We start from the raw sequence: 23136 nt of genomic DNA on the forward strand, positions 1-23136 counted from the left end.
GGCAATCTCCCCAGGGTAGCAGGAACACCTCTGTGATTGAACCCGAGCTGTGTTTCTGGAAGGAGCAGAACATTGGGCACTTTCTGTTGCTCCGGGTGGCAAAGATATTGACCTGGGGAAACCCCCACCTTTGAAAGATGGATTGAAGAACATCCGGATCACTCGTGGTTGCAGAACGATGTGCTGAGGTGATCGACTAGTTTGTTCTGCACTCCTGGAGATAGCCCACTCCATTCACCTGGAGGCATCCTATGCAGAATTCTCATAGCTGGAGGGCTTCCTGACATAGGAGGGGAGGAACGGGCTCCACCCTGCTTGTTGATGTAAAACATAACAGTGGTGTTGTCCATCATCACTGCCACGCACTGGCCTTGCACCCAGGACTGGAAAGTTTGGCATTCTAGTCACAGAATATCAGGGTTGGAAGGGACTTCAGGAGGTCATCTAGCCCAACCCCCTGCTCAAAGCAGGACCAATCCCTAACTAAATCCCCAAATCCCTAAATGGCCCCCTCAAGGATTGAGCTCCCAATCCTGGGTTTAGCAGGTCAATGCTCAAACCACTGATATTGATATGGAAGGAGAGCTCGTCCTGTGATCACAGGCCCAGATGCACCCCCACAACCCAGAGCTGACGTGTCCGTTACTAGGGACAAGAAGGGCTGTGGGCTGCTGAAGGGAACACCTTCGCATCAATCATCTGAGGGTTGGTTGACCACCATTTTGGGACTCAAGTATGTGTCCTGGCACTGTTACTACCGAGTCCAGGGTGTCACGTTCTGGGTGGTATACTAACACGAGCCACACTTGGAGGGGCCTGATCCTCAGTCTGGCATGCTGGACCATGTAAGTGCAGGCTGCCATGTGGCTAAGGAGACTCAGGCATCCCCTTGTGGTAGCGGTCAGATACTGCCTGAAGTTTTGCATAATGTCTGTTATGGCTTGGAACCGGGTCTCTGGCAGGAACGCCCTTGCCTGTACCGAGTCCAGCACTGCTCTGATGAATTCTATATTTTGGGTCGGTGATAAGGTTGACTTGTTCATGGTGAGGAGCCCCCCTGGTCTCTCAGAAGTGGATCTGACTAAGCAGACCTGAGATTCCACCTGCTACCTGAAAGCCAGTTGTCTAAGTGTGGGTATACCTGCACCTCCCTCCAAAAGAGTCTGCTACAACTAACATGCACTTGGTAAACACTCAGAGGGATGTCGACAGGCTGAAGGGGAGGACCGTGAACTGGTAGTGTTCATGGTAGACTACAAACCGCAGGAATCGTCTGTGCGCAGGTCGAATGGCTATGTGAAGGTATATGTCTTTCATGTTGAGGATGGCGTACCAGTCTCCCGGATCCAAGGACGGGATAACAGAGCTCAGGGAGGCCATGCGGAACTTCAATTTTACCATGAACTGGTTGAGCCCTCGCAGGTCTAAAATGGGTCTGAGACCCCCCCCTTTGCCTTGGGGGGGGGGTAGGAAATAGTGGGAGTAGAATCCCTTGCCCCATAGCTCCTGAGGAACCTCCTCCACTGCCCTTATGGCAAGGAGCGACTACACCTCCTGGATAAGGAGCTGCTTATGAGAAGGGTCCCTGAAGACAGATGGGGAAGGTGGGTGGGAGGGAGGGAAGGAGCAGAATTGGAGAGAATATCCCACTTCTACTGTGTAAAGAACCCAGTGGCCTGATTTATTTGGGACCAAGCACAGCAGAAGTGGGACAGTCAGTTCAGGAAACACGGGTAAGGATCTGGTGGAGAGACAGGTGCACCGTCCTCAGTTGCACCTTCAAAAAGGCCTGTTTAGAAGCGGATTAAGGTTTGGACTGGCCTTGGCCCTGCCCCAAAGGGGGGTTGGAAGGCTTGCACATGTCGTTCTTGCCCCTTCGTCTATAGAAATCCTGCCTCGGCTGAGAAAGATATGGTTGCTGTTGTTGCGGCTGGGGCTTGAAGTGCTTGCATTGGGTTGCCGGCATGTGCATCCCCAATGACTTCATGGTAGCCATGGAGTCTTTCAAGCTGTGCAACTTAGAGTCTGTCTGCTCGATGAATAACCCCGCGCCCTCAAAGGCAAGGTCCTGCAGGGTTTGCTGCACCTCCGGGGGTAACCTGGATGCCAGAAGCCAGGATGTCCTCCTCATGGCTATGCCTGAGGAGAGGGTACGGACTGCTGAGTCCGCTGAGTCTAGGGATGCCTGCAGCGAGATCCAGGCCACCGCCTTCCCTTCCTCGACAATGGCGGAGAATTCAGTCCTAGAGTTTGCAGGGATCAGCTCTTTAAACTTTAACATGGAGGCCCATGAGTTGAAGTTGTATCTACTGAGGATAGCTTGCTGGTTAGCTATCCTCAGCTGAAGTCCCTCGGGGGCATAGACCTTCCTACTGAAAAGGTCCATCCTTTTTGCCCCCTTAGATTTGCGGGCCAGGCCTTGCTGTTCCTGATGCTCTCTCTTGTTAACCACCAACAAGACCAGAGAGCAAGGCTGCGGGTGTGAGAACAGATATTTGGAGCCCTCGGAAGGGACGAAGTATTTGCGTTCCACACCCCTGGCGGTTGGCAGAATTGAGACCGGAGTCTGCCACAGAGTCTTTGCACCTCAGTCTGGCGTGCTTCCCCCAGACACTTTAAGCAAGCCCTGGGCTCACGGAATGCCCCGGAGCCCGAGGAGAGGTTAGGGATTGGGGAGAGATCCTGCTCCCAAACCTCACTATCTAAACTGTTTACTATGTAAACTAAAACGAGTAACTAGAACTAGGGAGAAACGCTAATGAAAGTCCTTGCTGAGCAAGCAAATGCTGTTTCAACGGCTGTCCTGGATGGTAAGAAGGAACTGAAGGGGGGTCGGGTTGGCAGGGTGACATATTGAGCACCATGAAGGCACCACTGCAGAGGGCTCCACAGCCGAGCTGACGGGAGCTGCTAAGGGAAATCTTTCCAACGACCATGCATGCGGTGCACACACCCCTAATTGGAATCGATATGAGCAATCACTCGAAGAACAACAAAAGCGATTAGAGGTCTAGAAAACATGACCTATGAGGAAAGACTGAAAAAATTGGGTTTATTTAGTCAGGAGAAGACTGAAAGGGAATATAAACAGTCAAGTATGTAAAAGGTAGTTATAAAGAGGATGATAAATTGTTCTCCTTAACCACTGAGGACAGGACAAGAAGTCCTTGGTTGAAATTGCAGCAAGAGAGATTTAGGTTAAACATTAGGAAAAACACTTAACTCTAAGGGCAGTTAAGCACAGGAACAACACTTCTGGTAGTTGTGGAATCGGTCATTGTCTAACCTGTTTGGAGGTTTTGAAGACCATCTGTCAGGGATGTCTAGATCAGCGTTTCTCAACCTTTTTGAAACCAGGGGCTGGATTGCTGACTTCCTAAACTGTGTCAGGGAGATCTCTGGGACCTGCGCCGGTCCACGGACTGGTCATTGAGAAACACTGACCTAGGTAATGCTTACAGTCCTGACTCAATTCAGGGGACTGGACTAGACCTACTGGGGTCCCTTCCTGGCCTACATTTCTACGATTTAATGATCCTGTATCAAGAATATCAATTTTTTTGCGATTCTTGATAAGTTCTTGGCCTCAATGACTTACTACAATTGAGTTCTAGTTTAATTACACAATGTGTGAAAAGTAATTTCCTATCAGTTTTAATTTTGCACCTTGTAATTTTATTGAATGTCATCCTGTTCTCGTGTTAAGAAACAAGGAGAACTGAAGCTCCCGATCCATCTTCTCTATATCATACCTTGTCATCTCTTTTTTAAAGGTAAACAACCATTTTTTTCAATCTCTTCATGTGTTTTTCCCATGCTCCTAATCTGTGTCACCCTTCTCTACCCCCGCCATGCCCCCACCCCCCCAATTCTGCAATATCCTTTTGGGATACACTATGAGTAGTGGTTCACATAGTATTCTAGAGGTTTCTGCATCATTAATGTATACAGTGGCTTAATGTTTCCCATATTCTTCATCACATTCCTTATGTAGCCCCATCTTGTATAGTTTTGATCAAAAAAACCAAACAGTATTGTGAACAGCTCAGTGAAGACCTCTGCAAGAGGATGCCCAGGTCCCTTCCAAGTTGATCAATTAATTTAGAACCTTGCAAATTGTAAGGTTAAGTTTTTCCCTCCTACTTGCATTGCCCTGCATGCATCAACACGGAACATTTGCCATTATGTTGCTCGTTCATCTAGTTTGTTTAGATCACTCAAGTTCCTCACAGTCCTCCAGTCTTAAATAACCTGTTATGGCATTTGAAAATTTTGCTACCTGACTACTCAGCCTTCCTTTCCAGATCATTAAACAATATGGGGCCTAGTAAGGAACCTTGAGACACTCCACTGTTCGCCTTTTGCCATGATAAAAATGGACTATTAAACTGTTTTTTCTCCTTCTAGTCAGTGTTTGATCCATGACAAAACTATGCCTCTCAGTCCATGACTACTTAACAGCCTCTCCTGAAAGTCCTTGTCAGAAGACTTTTGCAAGTCTAAATAAGTCGTGTCAACCACTTCTCTAATATACACTACTCTGACATGTTCAAGTTTGAAGTAATTAGCGAGACAGGATTTTCCTTTGCAGTAACTGTGCAGGTTAAACCCTTATCACATGGTCTTCCAGGTGTTTTATTCTACTTATTAGTTTCAACCAATTTGCCAGGTACAGAGGTAAGGCTTACTGGAGTGCAATTCCCTAGATTATCCCTAAGTATAGGTAAAACATTTGCTACCCTCCAATCCTCTGGCACAGTATCTGTTTTAATGAGATAATACTTTGGAGTTCATATTACTGCATTTTTAAAATATACAGAACAGCCTGGGAACAGAAGCAGTGCCAGAAAGCTTCAGCAACAAAATCCTCTGGGAAGGAAGTGCTTGGGAGTACGGTATAACTGTTCTGAACTATAAGGCTCCCAGAACAGGATCAACCAACTTCTTCCTTGCAAGGTTAAAAGGAAGTTTTCCAAAAACCCAGTCTGACAGAATTATTTAATCAGCCTTCAAATTCAGTTAGTAACTAAACTGTAGTCAAAATTATCCACTTCAAGAACCAGCATAATGCCAGGTATGTGCATACTACAGTCTCTCCCCTAGTCTAAATAATTTTAAGAATAGTCAACAGACTGAACAGACATTTTCAACAGCATACTAGCTGTAGAATGAGAAACAAAAAGCCAGCTGCTAGTTGATTCTGTTCTTGTGTAACACATTGCCATGTGGGAGATCAGAGTTACTCATCACACAAATTCTCACACCTTCAGCAAGCAACAGTTGGAAGCGTAGGGAGGTGGCAGCAGTGGAATAATACTGACTAGATGTTCAACATTGCTTCAACATAGAAGGAACTCCTCCAGACTGGTAAGTTAATGATAAGCAACATTAGTACTTTCAGTGAATTTCATGTGGAGGTTAAGACGCTTTTAAAGCGGATATAGTTGTAGGTCAGGGATCGGCAACCTTTGGCACGCGGTTCACCAGGGTAAGCCCCCTGCGGGAAGCGGCGGTCAGCACATCCCTCAGCCCGCGCCGCTTCCCACAGCCCCCCTTGGCCTGGAGCAGCGAACCGCAGCCAGTGGGAGCCGCGATCGGCTGAACCTGCAGATGCGGCAGGTAAACAAGCCAGCCCAGCCCGCCAGGGGGCTTACCTTGGCAAGCCGCGTGCCAAAGGTTGCCAATCCCTGTTGTAGGTTAAAAAAATCCAACCACACAAAACCCACCTTCTTTCCAGCCTCCCTATCTCTGAGAACTGGTCTTCTGCCACCTCCCCAGCCTGCCCTTGAATTTTGGTGGCTGCTAGACAGCAGAACCTAGTCACTATACTGTTAAGACCCATCCTCACTACATATTTTAAGCTGTATTGTAACTAGGTCCCTAGCTTTGTAATGTAGGAGACTTTAATGTCCTCAATAGCTAAGAAATATGAACTATCACCAATTCATCTCAGTGAAGTGTAGACGCCAAAACCCAATGACAAGTTAAAAATGTGCAATTTGTCACTTTTGCAGATACATCCAAATGGTGTGCTTATCCAGTTTTCGTTGATTCTTTTTGTTGAGATTATGCCATTAGAACAAGGTTGCAAGTTTAGCGGGAGAGTAATGAGGGTATATTCTGAAGAGGCTTGATGAGTTGCAGTAGTGGGCTTGCAAGACAGTAGGGTGGAAGAACAAGAGTCACTAACATGTCCTGGCAGTAGAAGATAAACCAAGATTTTTCAAATCTGGCTTCCTGAAGTCAGGTGACGTAGCATTGCCAACCTCAAGCATTCAAAATACTTGAGACTGGTTTAAGAATCATGAAGTTTTAACAGCAAAATATTTTTCTTTACTTGTTTTTTGAGCTTACCTTTTTAAGTAAAAGCCGAGATTCTCAGTCACGTAACTCCAGGAACTGGGGTTTCAAGACAGACCACTGATGAGAGCTGGCAACACTCCCAGTTTTTGAAGTGTTAGCACCCAACCTGGCAACCAGTGCTGAAATGGAAAACCACTGGAGGTACAACATTTTGGGGGGGGGGGAGGGGCAAGGGAGGGGGGAATCAGTTTACTTATTTAGATGCCTAATTTTTGGCACTCAAGACTGGAAGATTCTTGGCATAAATGTCCAATTGCCAGGCTGTAACATTATATGAGAAGCCATTTCCCTCCCAATATTAAGTCAACTCATATTTAGCACCAGCAAATAATCAATTCTACTACATATGCTACTCTGACTTGATTGGGAAATTACACAGTCACTTGCTTTTCTGGTAAATATAAGCCACTGTAGAAATATAACTGAAGGAAATACCGGACTTCTCCAATCTCCTCTCCACTCACATTCAAACTCAGTCTCAAGCAGCCTGTGAAGAAAGCTTCTCCCTGACACCTGCCTGTCAGCCACACCAGGAAAGCCAGGCACTAGGGCCATCTTCCCTTTCCTCTGACAACTCTGCTTTTTGTCACCTGCTCAACCAGTCTTCCTCCCACTAATTCAGTTAACCTTATTCCACACTCTTTCAGGCCTACCAGTCACCTGGAAAGCTCAGTGCTGTCGTCCCAGTATCTTGGGACTCATTCCAACCTCAGCTTCCTCTGTTCTTGTACGACCCAGGAAACCTAACACTTGGCCAGATAACTTGTATTTGTACTGGGAAACAAGATTTTGTCAGCCATAAGAGAAACTCCTGTAGAGCCTAAAGGGGTTTAAATAGCTGTCCAGATAGTGAGGAGAAATGAGGAAGCAAGAGGCCCCCCCAAAAACCCTTCCTCTCCCAGAAAGGAAGAAACCCACATTCCCCCACATCATTCCATAGTGCATTCTTGGAACAGGTGGAAAAAGACGGTGACAGTCACACCCTCTTTTCCAGGTTCCAGTTGTGGAGGTGTGGATGGGAGGTATTGAGGATGGGAAAAGGATCCCTGGCACAATAGGTCACACCTTCACTAGCAAGAGCTGCCAACAGAGAAAAACCATCACATTTCTCTCAGAGTGGATGGGGCTGACCATTCCTGGCAAGGCTGCCAGATCACCCTTGCTGCTCCACTTCAAGGATGCAGACAGGATACTGACCAAGCCAGCTCATCAACCCTTAAGGAAGGTTGAGCCAGAGTGGGGGAAGGAACAAAGACAAGCTTGGGAACACTGACTAGTACCAAGAGAGCTGCAATCTTGTAGGCCCTAGTTTTAGGTTAGTCAAGAAGGGGGGGGCAAAAAAAAAAAAAAAAAAAAAAAGGATGCCCAAGTCATAGAACAGCCGGCAGAGGTTTGTTCCACCTCCTAGAGATTGGAAACAACTGGACCCTGGCAGTGAGCAAGACCCATAAATGGTGACATCACCAAAAACCAGTTTTCTTCTCTTTACCTGCTGAAAGAGAATGCATTACACATTCTGTGCTGGCATAGGATGATAAAGAAGGAATATTTAATTGCAAAACTACAAATATTGTCAAATGACCTGAAGTGGGTGTAGTACCTTAAATTTATTTTTTAATTTATTAATTTACACTAGCTGTACTTCACTGATGACAGTCTAGGAATTTAAGGAGTATCAGGAAGTTAAAATTGTGGCATCTCATTGACAAATTTATCTTTTGATAAATGACTGAAATCTTGACAGCTAATCAGTGAATAAAACTGGGTATTTTATAACTATATTTCCTAACTGTTATTCAATATTCAAGTTTGAACTATTCTATTGGCTTCAATTTCCAAAGAGTTTACACAGATATACTTTTTTAAGCTCATAAATTGTGTTTCTGCACAAATAAGTATAGGTATAACTAATCCCTAAATTGTGGGTTAAAGAAAAAAAAATGCAGGAAGTGCGGGGAGAGGGGGAGAGGGAGGAAGAGGGGTGACCAGCAGGTGGCTGTGTTACTTCATAATGTAAACACACATTAATTTGTTTTCATAAAGACACTTCATTAGTTATTCAAAGGATTCACAGAACCTTTTATTCTAACACCTATATATAAAAAATAGAGCTTTAAATTCACCTTTTGGATTCAGAAAGGGGAGAGAAGTAGCATTTCCAGAACACTTTTACCAACTGGCACAGGTATCAATTTAAGTTATATATTCAATCTTCCTCTGCCCTTAGTTTACTCACTCAATGGAGCCTTGATCTTGTTTTCTTCACTACTGGCTGCTCTCAACTAATTTGGTAGCCACTGACATTTCCCCTTCCCTCATAGCCCTGCCACTTCTGCACCACAGCAGCACTAGGAAAGAAAGTTCCAGGCAGGGAATAATGAGTAGACTTGGAGAGGGAAGGGACCATCATTACCACAGCAGGGCAGAACAGCAACAAGAAAAGGGAGTGAAGAAAAAAAACCTAGAGAGCTTACAAGTCAAACCTCTACATCCTGGCTGTTAAAGTCCAACACCCATTACGTTCACGAACAGGATTTACATGTTGAGATTAGACAAGTTTAATATAGTTGCGGATTCTGCTAGCACTAGACCTATGTTTTGAAGTCTAAAAATAGAAGCAGGAACTTCCCTTGCAGGAACAAATATCATCCAAACAAACCTTACCAATATTGCCCACAAACTGACAAATTGCTTTCTCAAATAATTCAGTAGAGAATTCACAAATTAGCTCTGTGTCATGGTGCTGTGATAATTGCCCTTAATACTACTAACACCATGATTGTGCATACATGCACAGATATGACTGAGGATGGCCTCTCCAAATCACAGAATGCTTCCTATTTCCTGGTCACGGGGGTAGAGAGACAAGAGAAGAAATAGAAAACATAGATGAACACCCAATCCCCTCCAGGTTCATTACAAACAGGAATTTTTCTATACCCAATTTCAACAAGACTTCTTAGCTTCTTGATGGCTTTGTGGCTCAATTCCTCAGGGCAGAGGATGGATCTAACAGTACAAATGTACGCAGAGGCCAGGAAATTAGTGACCAGTGAACTGAAGGGGTTGAAGTGACAAGAATAAAAGACGCTGAGTGTGAGGTGGAAGAGGAAGTGCATTGTTGAATAAACCAACTCCTTTCCCCTGGTAAGAATCTTTAAGGATGCATCAGAATGACTGCTTGGAAGATTCTATATCTGAACGTTGCACTTGCTGATGCAAACAGAAGTGCATGGTAAAGGTGTGGATGGAGATCCAAGTGCCCATTCTGTGCCCCATCTATTAATGCATCCCTCTGCCCTACAACTGGTCATGGCTCTAACATGTTGTTAAGATCAAACAAGGTGGTTCACCCAGGGCCGGCTCTAGGATTTTTGCCGCCCAAAGCAAAAACAATTTTGGCCGCCCCCCCCCACCCCGGTTCTTTAATTACCCCAGCCCCCGACCCCGCCTCAACTCCACCCCTTCCCCAAATCCTCAGCCCTGCCTCCTCCCCCCAGGCTCTCAAGCCTAGGAGGGAGGGAGGGAGGGGGAGAAGCGGCGCCCGCGCCGCGGCCACTTGGAGTCTCCCCCCCCCTCCCAGGTTTGAGAGCCTGGGAGGGAGGGGGAGACTCCGAGTGGCCGCGGCGCGGGCGTCGCTTCTCCCCCTCCCTCCCAGGCTCTCAAACCTTGAGAGCCTGGGAGGGAGGAGGAGACCCTGAGCCGCCGCGGCGCGCGAAACAGCTTCAGAGCCTGGGAGGGAGGGCGAGTAGCGGCGCGCGAATCAGCTGTTTCACGCGCCGTGGCAGCAGCAGCGGAGGTGAACTAGGGTGGCCGGGGCACATTTTTAGGGGCGGCATTCTGCGCCGGCCATGCCGCCCCTAAAAATGTGCCGCCCCAAGCACCAGCTTGTTTTGCTGGTGCCTAGAGCTGGCCCTGGGTTCACCAAAACTTAAGATCCAGTGGGAGAAGACCCTCTAAGAAGTGTCAAGACCCTTCAAGGACCCACAGAGAATAGGGAAGAATGGAACTTCCCTAATGTCTGTGTCCACAACAAGTAGGTCTATAGGGACCTACAAGTGTTGAACCACCATCAAGAAGACTGCCTTCCATACCCTGTGATTAGTGCAGAAGCTGAAGGAAGGTCTTCTGACCATAATGAAGAGAGATTACTTTAGTAAGAAAGCTAGGAAAAGTGAAAAGTACTATTTCAAGAAGAATGAGGTGGTAAGGAAGAGAAATTGCAGACTACCAACAGGGAGAACTTTTCGAGAAAATAGTGGTACACTGAGGGGGTACAGAGAGAGGTTTCAAGATCTGAATATCATGTTGAGGCTCCCTGGAGGAACCGGTGATTTGAGGAGAGACCTACAGTAGGACATGGCTCTTTAGTCACAATGGGATGGGTCCCCACTGGGTGGGCCATTTGATTTCAAAAGCAGTAGAGGACAAAGTCTAGGTCCACAAGGAGTTGAGAAACATTTATCAAAGCCATTCTGGAACAAATCCAGAATGTTTGAAAGGGAAGTAGTCGCCAAACTTCAGTGGGATTAGCATCAGACTGAGAAGACCGCCTATGCTCTGTAGTAAGCGGTGTTGATATTAAAATGGTTCTGAAAATCTTTAATACTGCTATTCTTGTGCTAGGGTTTTTTATTATTAATTATTATTAAAGAAAAGAGCTCTTCTCATCAACCATGTCAGTGCTTGCTAATGGTAAGGGCAGGGTTGAAGAAGGGCCCTTCCAGACTCACTGATAGGTGTGGAAGTAGTTCTGAGGTTGCCAAACGCTCCTCAGCCACTCTGGAGTAATCATTTGAGGTCTAAAGTGATACTTGATCAAGGAACCAGATTCTGTCAAAATATTAAGCTCTCCATCAGTTTCAGGAGGAAATGAAATAAAAAGTGAATTAAAAAAAAAAAAAAAAAAAAAAGGAAAAATTTTGCTCAACTCCTTCAACTTCAAATTTTGGGATCTTATTGGGAGATGGAAAGGCTTACCCAGTAATTGCGTCCACAATCCCTCCCAAATGACAAGATACTAAGGAGTGAGTAAGCTACTTTTTGTTCATATCCAGGTGAAATAACTAAAGGAACTGTAGAGACATGCAACATCTGAAGAACAATCTGTTGGGACTTAAGTGAGAAACTAGTCACTAAGGCAAGCAAGCAAACGCTCCCTTTTGGGAGCATTTTTATCACATCCATGATGGCCCAATATTAGAAGACTCCATACTTTCTAGAAAAGTAGGGCTCTTTATTTGGTTTCAAATTCAGCATCCAATATTTATGTCACCCAAAAAATCAGTCGTTTTTGAAAAGTCTTGGCCTTGACTTTGTCCATTCACCAATTCCTGTCTACGAGGACAGACTAATTTTTGCAATCTACACTACACTATTTTAACTTGTAACTTATTTGATTAGTGATGGCTCCAAGGAAGGTTTTAAAAAAGAAGTCTTGTAATGTTATAATCAATTAAGTACTAATTTGTGAACAACAGAATTCATTTTATTTTGAGTCTTCAAGTTTAAGTTTATGAAACACTTTATTCTTCTAAAAATATACAAGGCACAGAAAAAAGTATTAGGAAATGTGCACACTAATATACACAAATTTTTCTTTATTTGTTATCAACTACTTTTTATAAGACTAGTTAATTAGGGTTTGTCTTAAGATCAACTAAATTGACTTCATAGGATAATCACAGAATCAAGCCACCCAAAAAAAAAAACTAAAAAGCAGCACATTTCAATGAAATTCTTATCCCCAATCTATTCGTACTATATTTTACAGAAAGACACTATTTTGCTCTTATTGAGATTAGAAAAAGGTAGGGGATTTAGTAATCACGGCCAAACAATTAAGAGTGAGAATGAAGAATATTTCATCAGTACCAATTACTTTCAACTAAAGAATTATCTGATCACCTTTAGTTTTGGATTTAAGAAATGTACTTTCTATTTATCAAGTCCCAGGAGAGGCCTCAAACATTCTACAGATTTGTGTATATTTGAAGTATAGAAAAAAAAAAACCTCCACTATTTAGTCAGCTGAAGCCTTGTTAGTACAGATGGACTGACCCAATATGGCCAATGGTCCCTTCCAGCCCAGTATCCTGTCTTCCGACAGTGGCCGGTCCCAGATGTTTCAGAGGGAGTGAACAGGTCAATTTACTGAGTGATCAATCCCCAGTCACGTAGTCCCAGTTTTTGGCAGTCAGCGGTTTAGGGACACCTAGAGCATGAGGTTGCATCCCTGACCATCTTGGCTAATAGCCATTCATCACCTTATTCTCCATGAACTTATCAATTATTTTTGAACCCAGTTATACTTTTGGCCTTCACAACATCCTCAATGAGTTCCACAAATTGACTACATGTTGTGTGAAGTAGTACTTCCTTTTGTTTATTTTAGACCTGCTTCCTATTAATTTAGTTGGGTGACCCCTGGTTCTTGTGTTGTAACACACCCCTCCCCCAGCTCTTTTCCAAGTTAAGCAATCCAGCTTTTTAATCTTTAGTCATATGGAATCTGTTCCATATCCCCGTATCATTTTTTTTTGCCCTTCTCTGCACTCCCCCAATCCTAATATATCTTTTTTGGATTAGGACAATCAAAACTGCATGCATGTATTCAAGGTATGGATGTACCATGGATTTACATGGTGGCATTATGATATTTAATGTTTTATCTATCCCTTTTGCAATGGTTCATAACATTGTTAGCTTTTTTGACTGCTATGGCACATTAAGATGTTTTCAGAGAACTATTCACAACGGTGACTTGAACTCTTTCTTGAGTGGTAACATCTAGTTTAGACATCATTTTGTATGTGTAGTTGGGATTGTTTGCTTCCCAATGTTCATTTCTATGCATTTATCAACACTGGATAACAAAATGGCAGATGAATTTCAGTGTTTTAACTATCTTGAGTAATTCTGTACTATTTCTAAACTTTGCCACCTCACTGTTTACCACTTTTTCCAGATCATTTGTGAATACACTGAATAGCACTGGTCCCAGTACAGATCCTTGAGGGGCTCGGTTATTGACCTCTTTCCATTGTGAAAGCTGACCATTTATTCCTACCCTTTGTTTCCTATCTTTTTACTAGTTACTGATCCATGAGAGGACCTTCCATCCTATCCCATGACTGCTTAGTTTGCTTAAGAGCCTTTTGGTGAGAGACCTTGTTAAAGTCTTTCTGAAGGAGCTCGGGTTGTTTAGCCTAACCAAACGAAGGCTGAGGAGGGATATGATTGCTCTCTTTAAATATATCAGAGGAATAAATACCAGGGAGGGAGAGGAATTATTTCAGCTCAGTACTAATGTGGACACGAGAACGAATGGGTATAAACTGGCCGTGGGGAAGTTTAGGCTTGAAATTAGACGAAGGTTTCTGACCGTTAGAGGGGTGAAATATTGGAACAGCCTTCCGAGGGAAACGGTGGGGGCGAAGGACCTGTCTGGTTTTAAGATTAAGCTAGATAAGTTTATGGAGGGAATGGTTTAATGGGATAACATGATTCTAGTCAAATGAACAGCGTGCCATCGCTGGTAAATAGTATCAATGGCCAATGAGGGTCTGGCTGGAGAATCTTGCCTACATGCTCGGGGTTCTACTGATCGCCATATTTGGGGTCGGGAAGGAATTTTCCTCCAGGGTAGATTGGCAGAGGCCCTGGAGGTTTTTCGCCTTCCTCCGCAGCATGGGGCGGGGGTCGCTAGCTGGAGGACTCTCTGCTACTTGAAGTCTCCAAACCACAGGATTTGGGGACTTCAACAGCAGAGTCAAGGGAAAGGGGTTGGGACGGCTTTGTGGCCCGCATCATGCGGGAGGTCAGACTAGATGATCATAATGGTCCCTTCTGACCTTAAAGTCTATGAAAGTCCAAGCATCCACTGGATCACCTTGTCCACGTTTGTTGACACCTTCAAAGAATTCTAATAGATTGATGAGGCATTATTTTCCTTCATAAGAAAGCAGTGTTGCCTCTTCCACAAAAACATATGTTCATCTGTCTGATAATTCTGTTCTTTACTATAGTTTCAACCAATTTGCCTAGTACTGAATCTATCAGTTCAAAGATGATCATAGGATTATCAGCCTGTGAGCCTTTTATATTAAAAAAAAAAAAAACCTCTCCCCCCCACACAACTGGCGTTCTATTGGCTATCCTCCAGTCATCTGGTACAGAGGCTGATTTAAACAACAGATTACAAACCACAGTTAGTAGTTCAGCAATTTCACAACTGAGTTCCTTCAGAACTCTTGGGTGAATACCATCTGGTCCTAATGACAAAATTACTGTTTGACTTATCAATTTGTTCTAAACCTGCCTCTATTGACACCTCAATCTGGGACATTCTTTTTATCACCTAAAAAGAATGGCTCCGGAATAGGAATCTCCATCATCCTTGGCAGTTAAGATGGATGCAAAGAATTAACTTAGCTTCTCTTTTAGCACCTCAACCATCCAGTGGCCTCACTGACTGTTTGGCAGGTTTCCTGCTTCTGATGTACTTAAAAAAGTTTCCCAGTTATTCTGTTTCTTTTTTTGGCCTGCCTAATTGTACTTACACTCTGGCAAGTCCAATGTAAATGTTCCTTTCTATTTTCCTCAGTAGACTCTGACATTCAATTTTTAAAGGATGTATTTTTGTCTCTAACTGCTTCTTTTACTCCGATTAGCCATGATGGCTTGGGGGGGGGGGGGGGGGGGTCAGCTTAAAAAAAAATTGGGGTATACATTTAATTTGAGCCTCTACTATAATTTTTTTAATAGTTTCCATGCATCTCACTCGTGTGACTGTTCCTTTTAATTTCCATTTGACTAGCCTCCTGATTCTTTAATAGTTTGCCTTTTTGAAGTTCAATGCTACTATGGTGGGTTTTTTTGGGTATTCCTTCCCACCCGCAAGAATGTCAAATTTAATTACGTTATGGCCGCTATTTCTAAGCTGTTCAGCTATATTCACCTCTTGAACTAGTTCTTGTACGCCACTTAGGACTAACTCAAGAATTGCCTCTCTCTTTGTGGGTTCCAGGATTAGCTGCTCCAAGAAGCAGTCATTAATGGTATTTAGAAATTTCATTTCTACATCTTATCCTGAGGAGACATGTTTCCAGTCAATATGAGCATAGCTGAAATCCCCCCATTATTACTGGGGTTTCTGTTTTTGTAGCCTCTCTAATCTCCCTGAGCATTTCAAAATCTCCATCATCAGTAGTATATTCTTATGGCGATACTCTTATTATTCAAGCATGGAATTTCTATCCATAGAGATTGTATAGTATTGTTTGATTCTTTTTTTTTTTTTTTTTTTTTAAACGATGGCTGACTGTGCTCTCTGACACACAGTGCCACTCCGTGACCAGCACAACCTACTCTATCATTCCTGTATATTTCGTACCTGGTATTATTATGTCCCCCATTGATGCCCATTATAAAATATCCTCATTTAATACCAGGCATTCAAGTTCACCCATCTTAGTATTTAGACTTATTGTATTTGTATACAAGCACGTATAAAATTTGTCAATATGTAGCTGTCTGCTTCCACGTTATATAGTTGAATGCGACTCATTTGACTGGTTCTCTTCAGTTCATATCTGTACTCTAGCAACTCCTCCCCTCTTTACTAGGATATAGAGCAGAAGTCGGCAACCTTTCAGAAGTGGTGTGCCGAGTCTTCATTTATTCACTCTGATTTAAGGTTTCGCGTACCAGTAATACATTTTAACTTTTTCAGAAGGTGTCTTTCTATAAGTCTATAATATACACCTCTACCCAGATATAACGCGACCCGATATAACACGAATTTGGATATAACGTGGTAAAGCAGAGCTCTGGGGGGCGGGGCTGCACACTCCGGTGGATCAAAGCACGTTCAATATAACAGAGTTTCACCTATAATCCGGTAAGATTTTTTGGCTCCCGAGGACAGCGTTATATCAGGGTAGAGATGTATAACTAAACTATTGTTATATGTAAAGTAAATAAGGTCTTTAAAATGTTTAAGACGCTTCATTTAAAATTAAATTAAAATGCAGAGCCCCCCCAGACCGGTGTCCAGGACCCAGGCAGCGTGAGTGCCACTGAAAAATCAGCTCGGGTGCCACCTTTGGCACGCATGCCATAGTTTGCCTGCCCCTGATACAGAGCATCTCCCCAATAAATCCTCCCTGAAGGATGTCTCTGTCCCAACAGCGCACTCCTCTATACTTGTCAGCTTTCCGCCACCCTTTGGTTAAAAACTCCTCCATGACCCTTTTTATTTTACATGTCAGCAACCAAGATTTTATATTATGTCAACAATGATGATTTAGCCTATTACATGCATCTGCATTAGGGGTGAAATCCGGGCTCTAATCAAGTCAGTGGGAGTTTTACCACTTTTTTTTTTTTAAATCAAAAAGAGGAGAATAAAAAGGACTGCTGTGTTTATAGCCAGCAATAGGACTACCAACTCTGCAAGTGAACCTATTTTGGCAAATGAGAAAAGCTGACACTTGTTTTATTCCTTCCCTCTGTAACCACAAAAAGCTATCAAAGCAGGCAAAATTAAACATTTGTTCAGATGCGAACTAGTTCCTCAAAAATAATCTCAAAGTGCAAAAAGATCTTTACACAACGTTTTCTACTCAAATCACCATCTCTAATATCTAAACTAATGTCTCAGCCTATCTTCAAAATGTTTACTATAAGTTTTGTAATGAAGAATTTTAACTAATGATACAGAGCCCATCTTCTCTATAGTGAATTCAAACTGACCATCACATGACACCCGTTTAATATAGTTAGCCAGAAATTACACTAGTAACTTCCAACTACAATTCATTTATGAAGTATGTGGGACCCTACGCTCCATATTCTTCATAGATATGCGCTTATGATATGAATCTGGCATAACTAAGCTGTGTTTTATGCAATATGGGTCATTTAGGTATCATTGGAAAGGTTATGATTTACTGAATGTAATTATCCAATTTGTATGCATGTATCATTTCTGTATCTGATGTAATAATTACATTTGTGTTTTCACCTGGGGAACGCCCACCAGACAGCATGCGAACAGCCTGGATGGGCCATTAGGAAGGACAATAGGACTTTGAAGATACTAATCTCCCTCCTTCCTGAGAAGTTTCCTGCGCTGCTGCTTTGATACCACCTCCCTGCCCAAGGAAGATGATTGCTGAATATACTTGAAGAAACAAAGGAACTAAGCTGGGGGGAGGCGAGGACAGGAGCTGAGCCTGGACTGGGAATGGTGTCTGGCGTGTGAAGGATATACCTGGAGTTTTAAGCTGCAAGCAAGTGCTGTCTGTCCACAAAGAAATTCTGCAACCTGTTTAAAACATTTAGGGTGAGAAATTATTATTTGTAGCCAGTATTCTGTAGTGTATTAAGTTTAGTTTGCATGTTTTGTTTTATTTGCTCAGTAATCTGCTTTGCTCGGTTTGCTATCTCTTAAAATGTAGGGTTTGTGGTTGTTAAACTTGTTTTTTTGTTTATTCTAAAACCCTGTTTGTGCAATTCATAACCGGGAGGGAGGGGAAGCTGTGCATAGCTTCCTCCACATTGAGGGAAGAGGCCAATTTCATGAGCTTATGCTGTATAGATCTTTATACCGTGCAAGACAATATAATTTTGGGTTTACATTCCAGAAGGTGCGTGCACCAGAGTGCTGGGCAATCCCTGAGCTGAGTCTTCCCACACAGAACTGATTGCAGAATCAGATTCTACAGCTGGGAGCATGTGTGTATATGTGCATGTGCAGCAGGACAGGGTGAGGGAGCCCAGGGTGGTGGAACGGGCAAGCTCAGTGGGATCCCAGCACATCAGGTGGCACCCTGGAAAGGGGGGGGGGGGTCCAACCGGTCACAGTATGAACAGAAAATTTTATGTAAATGAAATATAACTACACCTCTACCCCAATATAACGCGACCCGATATAACACGAATTCGGATATAACACGGTAAAGCAGCGCTCCGGGGGGAGGGGCTGCGTGCTCTGGCGGATCAAAGCAGGTTCGATATAACAGAGTTTCACCTATAACACAGTAAGATTTTTGGCTCCTGAGGATAGCGTTATATCGGGGTAGAGGTGTACTTTGGTATTTGAATGCCTTGTGAGGTACAAGTTGCATACAAACTGTATGATGCATTTTGAAAAATAAAGTTATATGCTCTGTATTTTAGTCAGGCAGAAATACTGAACTGCTACAAATTCAGCTTTACTATAGCCACTTGTGCTTTTCTATAAAGTTTAGGTCTCATGAGCTACTGAGGAGGGTTTGTGTATGCTGAAGTGCACTTTACAGAAGTCTCTTAACCTGTCTGTACAGGTCTATTTGACCTCTAGCTGGTCTCAATCAAGAAGCTAGGGTTTGAGAATTGACAAAATCCCAAATGGAGCTACATATTAAAAAACAAACAAACAAACAAAAAAAAAACACCCCACAACCTAAACGAACTGATAAGTTCATGAGAAAGTTAGTTTGGTGACATTTAACTAATGGAAATCCTGTCTTGGAAAGAGATCTAATACAGTATATTTGGGATACTTTCCTTTCTTTCATAAATTACAAAAATCGTTGCTTAAAGCTAAACCATAGCGCGACAATTCCTAGAGGTGGTACAATGTTTTGAAGCTAAAATTAAGTTTGATGATCTCTTCCCTCCCCCCTTTTTTAATACTATAATTTTAATGTCAGGAAAGCCGAGTTAGAAAAGGACCACGTTAACATTGAAACTTCCACAGTAAGACTTAAGAAAAATCATGGATGACAATTTTCACTGAAAGTACACTTATTGGGCTCTTTGGAAGACAATGCTCACTTAGCAGAAGTGACAGCACATGGAAATCTATTTTTACTACATGAAATCATTCACTAACATTTTTCCTGTGAAGAAGAAGAAGAAGAAGAAAAAGGGTATTTTAACATTATCTGCAGAAAAAAAATAAGATCAAGCTTGCGTTATCCATGATATCTACTTATAGTTGCTGATTCTAACTCAATTCTGCTTGTTATATTGATTGCCTGCTGAGCCAGTCAGCCTATGTGTTTGGTTCCCTTGATGTGACTGGCCTTTATTGACATTAGATGATGCTCTGCCCAATTCAGGAACCCTGCTGTTATCCTGATGTGACAAATCCTTTGTTTGCCATAAACAAGCAGGGAGATAAAAATCATTAAAATTTTAGCAACTGGTGATTTTGGATGAATTATCACCAGGGATCCTAGAAAACAGTTGCCACAGAAAACCATAGAATTCACATTTTTATACAGACTCTTTAGTTTTTATTTTTTCACAAAATGTAAAAACACAGTAGAACCCGCTTTATCCGGTCCTCTGTTATCCTGCTCTCCACATTAACTGCCCCGAGCGGGAACTGCAGCCAATGGGAGCTGCAGGGGTGGCGCCTGCAGGCAGAGGCTGCACGCAGAGCTGTCTAGTTGCGCCTCCGCCTAGGAAAAGCAGAGACAGGTTGCCGCTTGCAGGGAGCCTCCGGAGGGGAGCGCTCCTCACTCCAGATCCAGCACTCTGAAACCCCTCCTGCACCCCAACCCCCTGCTTCTTAGTTAACCGGAATTTTTCACTTACTAACAGCCCCCCATTCTCTCAACATGCCAGATTAAAAAAAATCTTTTACTGTAAACAGTTTAACAAAATTGTTTTAAAACAAATATAAAGTTGGGTTTTTTGTTCCCTTGGTCTTCCAGTAAGAACAGATACTTGTCTGAATTATAGTGGCATTGCCTTTACTCGAGAGACAACGTCAATTTACTTTAATAAGTCATACTAAACCTGTGTTCTATGGAACACTGTTAGAGCCTCCAGAAAAGTTCTGCTATCAGATTAAGAAAACCCAATTCTTGTGGCTGAAATGAACCCTCTAAATGTGAGCCAATGCCTCTCAGTCTTCCTCAGTATGAGGAACTGACAGCTGTTTATACTGTGACCATAAAAGTATCTGAGGATCCCTTACTGCTGCTGACACCTAACCTCACTAGTTAAGAGTACAACTTTGTTAATTTCATGCAAATCATTTCAGCAGAATTATTCCGATATTCTGGGGGAAGCTTAGTACTAGGGGCAGAAATTGAGTCGAAGAGTCACTATTTTAAAATTTTAACCAACTTTCAATATGAAAATTTTAAACCATCCCAAGTTTAATCAATCAGTTCAGTCTCTGCTGAAGTTGTCTTCTTTTTATACCTATGTTCTAAGGAATAATATTTTAGTTAAGTTTTGTCAGGGTTTGTCTGCAGGAACAATTAGTTCTCAGCTGGTGTGTGGGTCGGTCCTTGGCAGGTGAGTGTGAGATAAACTGTTTGGGTGGACGCTGCTGATGCACATGAACAGTTTGTTAATGCGATCTGATTTAGCCCCATTTCAAAGAGGGCCAGATTGCACTGCATTAATGAACTGTTAATGCATGTCAGCAAGGTCCACGTATGGACAGTTAGTCTGTGGCAGGCATGCATGTGGCAGATACATACCTCAACTTGCTGCACATTAAAAATGTTGCCATTGTTTCTTCCATCGTGTACTTTTTTGCTACCTGAGCAGAGTTAAACACTCAAATGAAGAAATGGCAAAGTTAAGAATTCTGTCAGAGTTAGAATACTATGTTTCAGAAATACAGTAGTTAGAACTGACCAAAATTCAGAGTTCTTGGTTTCAATATTTTGGCATCTCGTTTTGAATAGACTCCCAGTGAGGCAACACAGGGAGACAGCCAGACCAGGAGTCTGGCAACCTTGAGATCCCCAGCCTGGGGCAATCTGCATTGCATGGCTGCCCCAGAGGCATGGTCCCTGAGAGTTGGTCACAGGACTTCCAGCTCCCTATTATGGATCCAAGAGTTGAACAGTGGCTACAGCTGGGGCACTTGGAACTTTCAGGTTCCTGGCTCCAAGCAGGGAGCCCGGAAATCCTGACATGCCAGGGCTGCCAAGGAGCCCCAGCTGAAGCCCAGGATCTCAGAGTTCTGGGCTCCTTGCTGCGGAGCACGAAGCCCAACAGCGCTGCCATAGAGTGGGTCATCCAGCAGTGCTGAGAGCAAGGCTGACTGACTGTCTGGAACATGGGCTCCTTGGCAGATTCCATGAAACCATTAAAGACTTGCCAAAACATTTCACTTCAGCAAATTGGTATTTTCCAATTAAACTTAACATTTGTCAGAAAACTTTTGACCAGCTCTAAAATAGTATCTTGCAGTAAAAGGCTATTCGATATACACAAGAGTTAAAAGGTAAAAGCCAAAGTGTGTGTGAGTGTATATATTTTTTTTATTTTTATTTTTTTAAACTGAGCTTGTGCACGTTTGCTTCTTTACAACATATGAAGGAGATCTAGAAGTTTAGTTCCTTTTAAGAAAGTTTGTCTATTTTTTAATCTTTGGAAAAATCAGAAATACTAACTCATCATATTTGGTTTCAATCGGTGCTTGGGAAGTCTCAGAATTTGTACCGTTAGCGCTTACACCTTACCTAAAATGGTTGCGTCTTCAATTTTAAGACATCCTTTCTTCAAAATTTTACTATAAAGCAAGATTTTAAGAAGACTAATCTTTCCCGCTCTCAATTTTCCCTTTGTTCTTCTAATGTCAATGCATTAATTCTCCAGTTAATCTTCCAGGCTACACAGGACCCAAATTTCTAATGCACTAGAACTTCTTTATACATCACGAAAAGATTAAAGGGTACAAACACCTTTTTTCTTCCTTTGAAAGTCACCTTTAAGGCTGCACGTACAACATATTCTGTCACTTCCTGATTCAAGTTCTTAACCACACAAATTTAACTTAAGATTCTATACTAGTTCTTTTTTTCCTAATCTTGCACTAAAATGTTTAAGTAGAACTTCTAAGCTTTGCTAACTTGCAGGAGAAATACAGATGGTGCTTGTAGCAATGCCTTTATAGTGGCTAACACTTCCCAGTATAAGACCCTGCTTTCATTTACTCAAAAATTTGCTAAATTTCAACCACTTAGGCTGAAGTTTTCCAAGTAGGACCTTTGCCTCAAGCTGAATTTCAGTTCAGGCATTTCCTCCAAAACAAGGGGAAAGGGAGTTTTGACAATGTTAACATTTTCTTGCAACCATATCACTGAGCTCTTGCTCCCTCATATTTTAGATCAGAGACTTAATTTGTCAAAGGAATCACACCTGCAGTCAAGGATGTGTCTTGGACACAACAATCTACCCAAATTTAGCTAAGTTATTAGTTCCTGAAAAATCTCAGTTCACATATAATACCCTATCCCTTATATGGCACTTTTTATCAGTAGATCTTATGCCCAGTAGAGATGTTAGAAGCATTATTCGCCAAAGATTCCATCTGCATTGATATTATTCCATCCCCACTGTTCCTATATGCTGACCAAACTGAGAATGCAACAGATTCCCACAAAATGACTGAACATGTTCTACTCCAGGGCTAAGTAAGACTTTCTACATTTGTTCCTCCAAGCACTAGAACTAGCAAGAGAGACATTCTTGTACTCTTGCTCTCCTTCCTGACACACAGACAGTGTGAAGTATAAAGAAGCTGCCTGATTTGCTCAAATGCAGAGGTATAAATGAAAGGAGAGGGGCCAAGGGTAGGCTGGGGAAGGACACACAAGTTAGATTCTGCTGCATCTATTAGAGCAGGGGTGTGCAAACTTTGTGGCCCGAGCACCACATCTGGGTGGGGAAAATTGTATGCAGGGCCATGAATGTAGGGCTGGGACAGGGGGATGGGGTGTGGGAGGGAGTGCGGTGTGCAGGAAGGGGCTC

At 42.9% G+C, this 23136-nt stretch overlaps 1 protein-coding gene across 3 annotated transcripts in view; it reads right to left on the reverse strand.

The window, feature by feature from the left end:
• Positions 1 to 23136, reverse strand: part of RAP1B (RAP1B, member of RAS oncogene family) — a 77980-nt gene that overhangs the window by 43855 nt on the left and 10989 nt on the right. Inside the window, exon 1 of one of the 3 annotated variants that reach the window (XM_065570749.1) lies at positions 17639 to 17687. The exons of the other annotated variants lie outside the window; for them this stretch is intronic. The gene's annotated coding sequence lies outside the window, so the exon portion shown is untranslated. Of the gene's footprint in view, positions 1 to 17638; positions 17688 to 23136 lie in introns of those variants that run through there. 3 annotated transcript variants of the gene reach the window in all.

This window comes from Chrysemys picta, chromosome 1 (genome assembly GCF_011386835.1).
Source record: "Chrysemys picta bellii isolate R12L10 chromosome 1, ASM1138683v2, whole genome shotgun sequence".
Lineage (NCBI taxonomy): Eukaryota > Metazoa > Chordata > Testudines > Emydidae > Chrysemys > Chrysemys picta.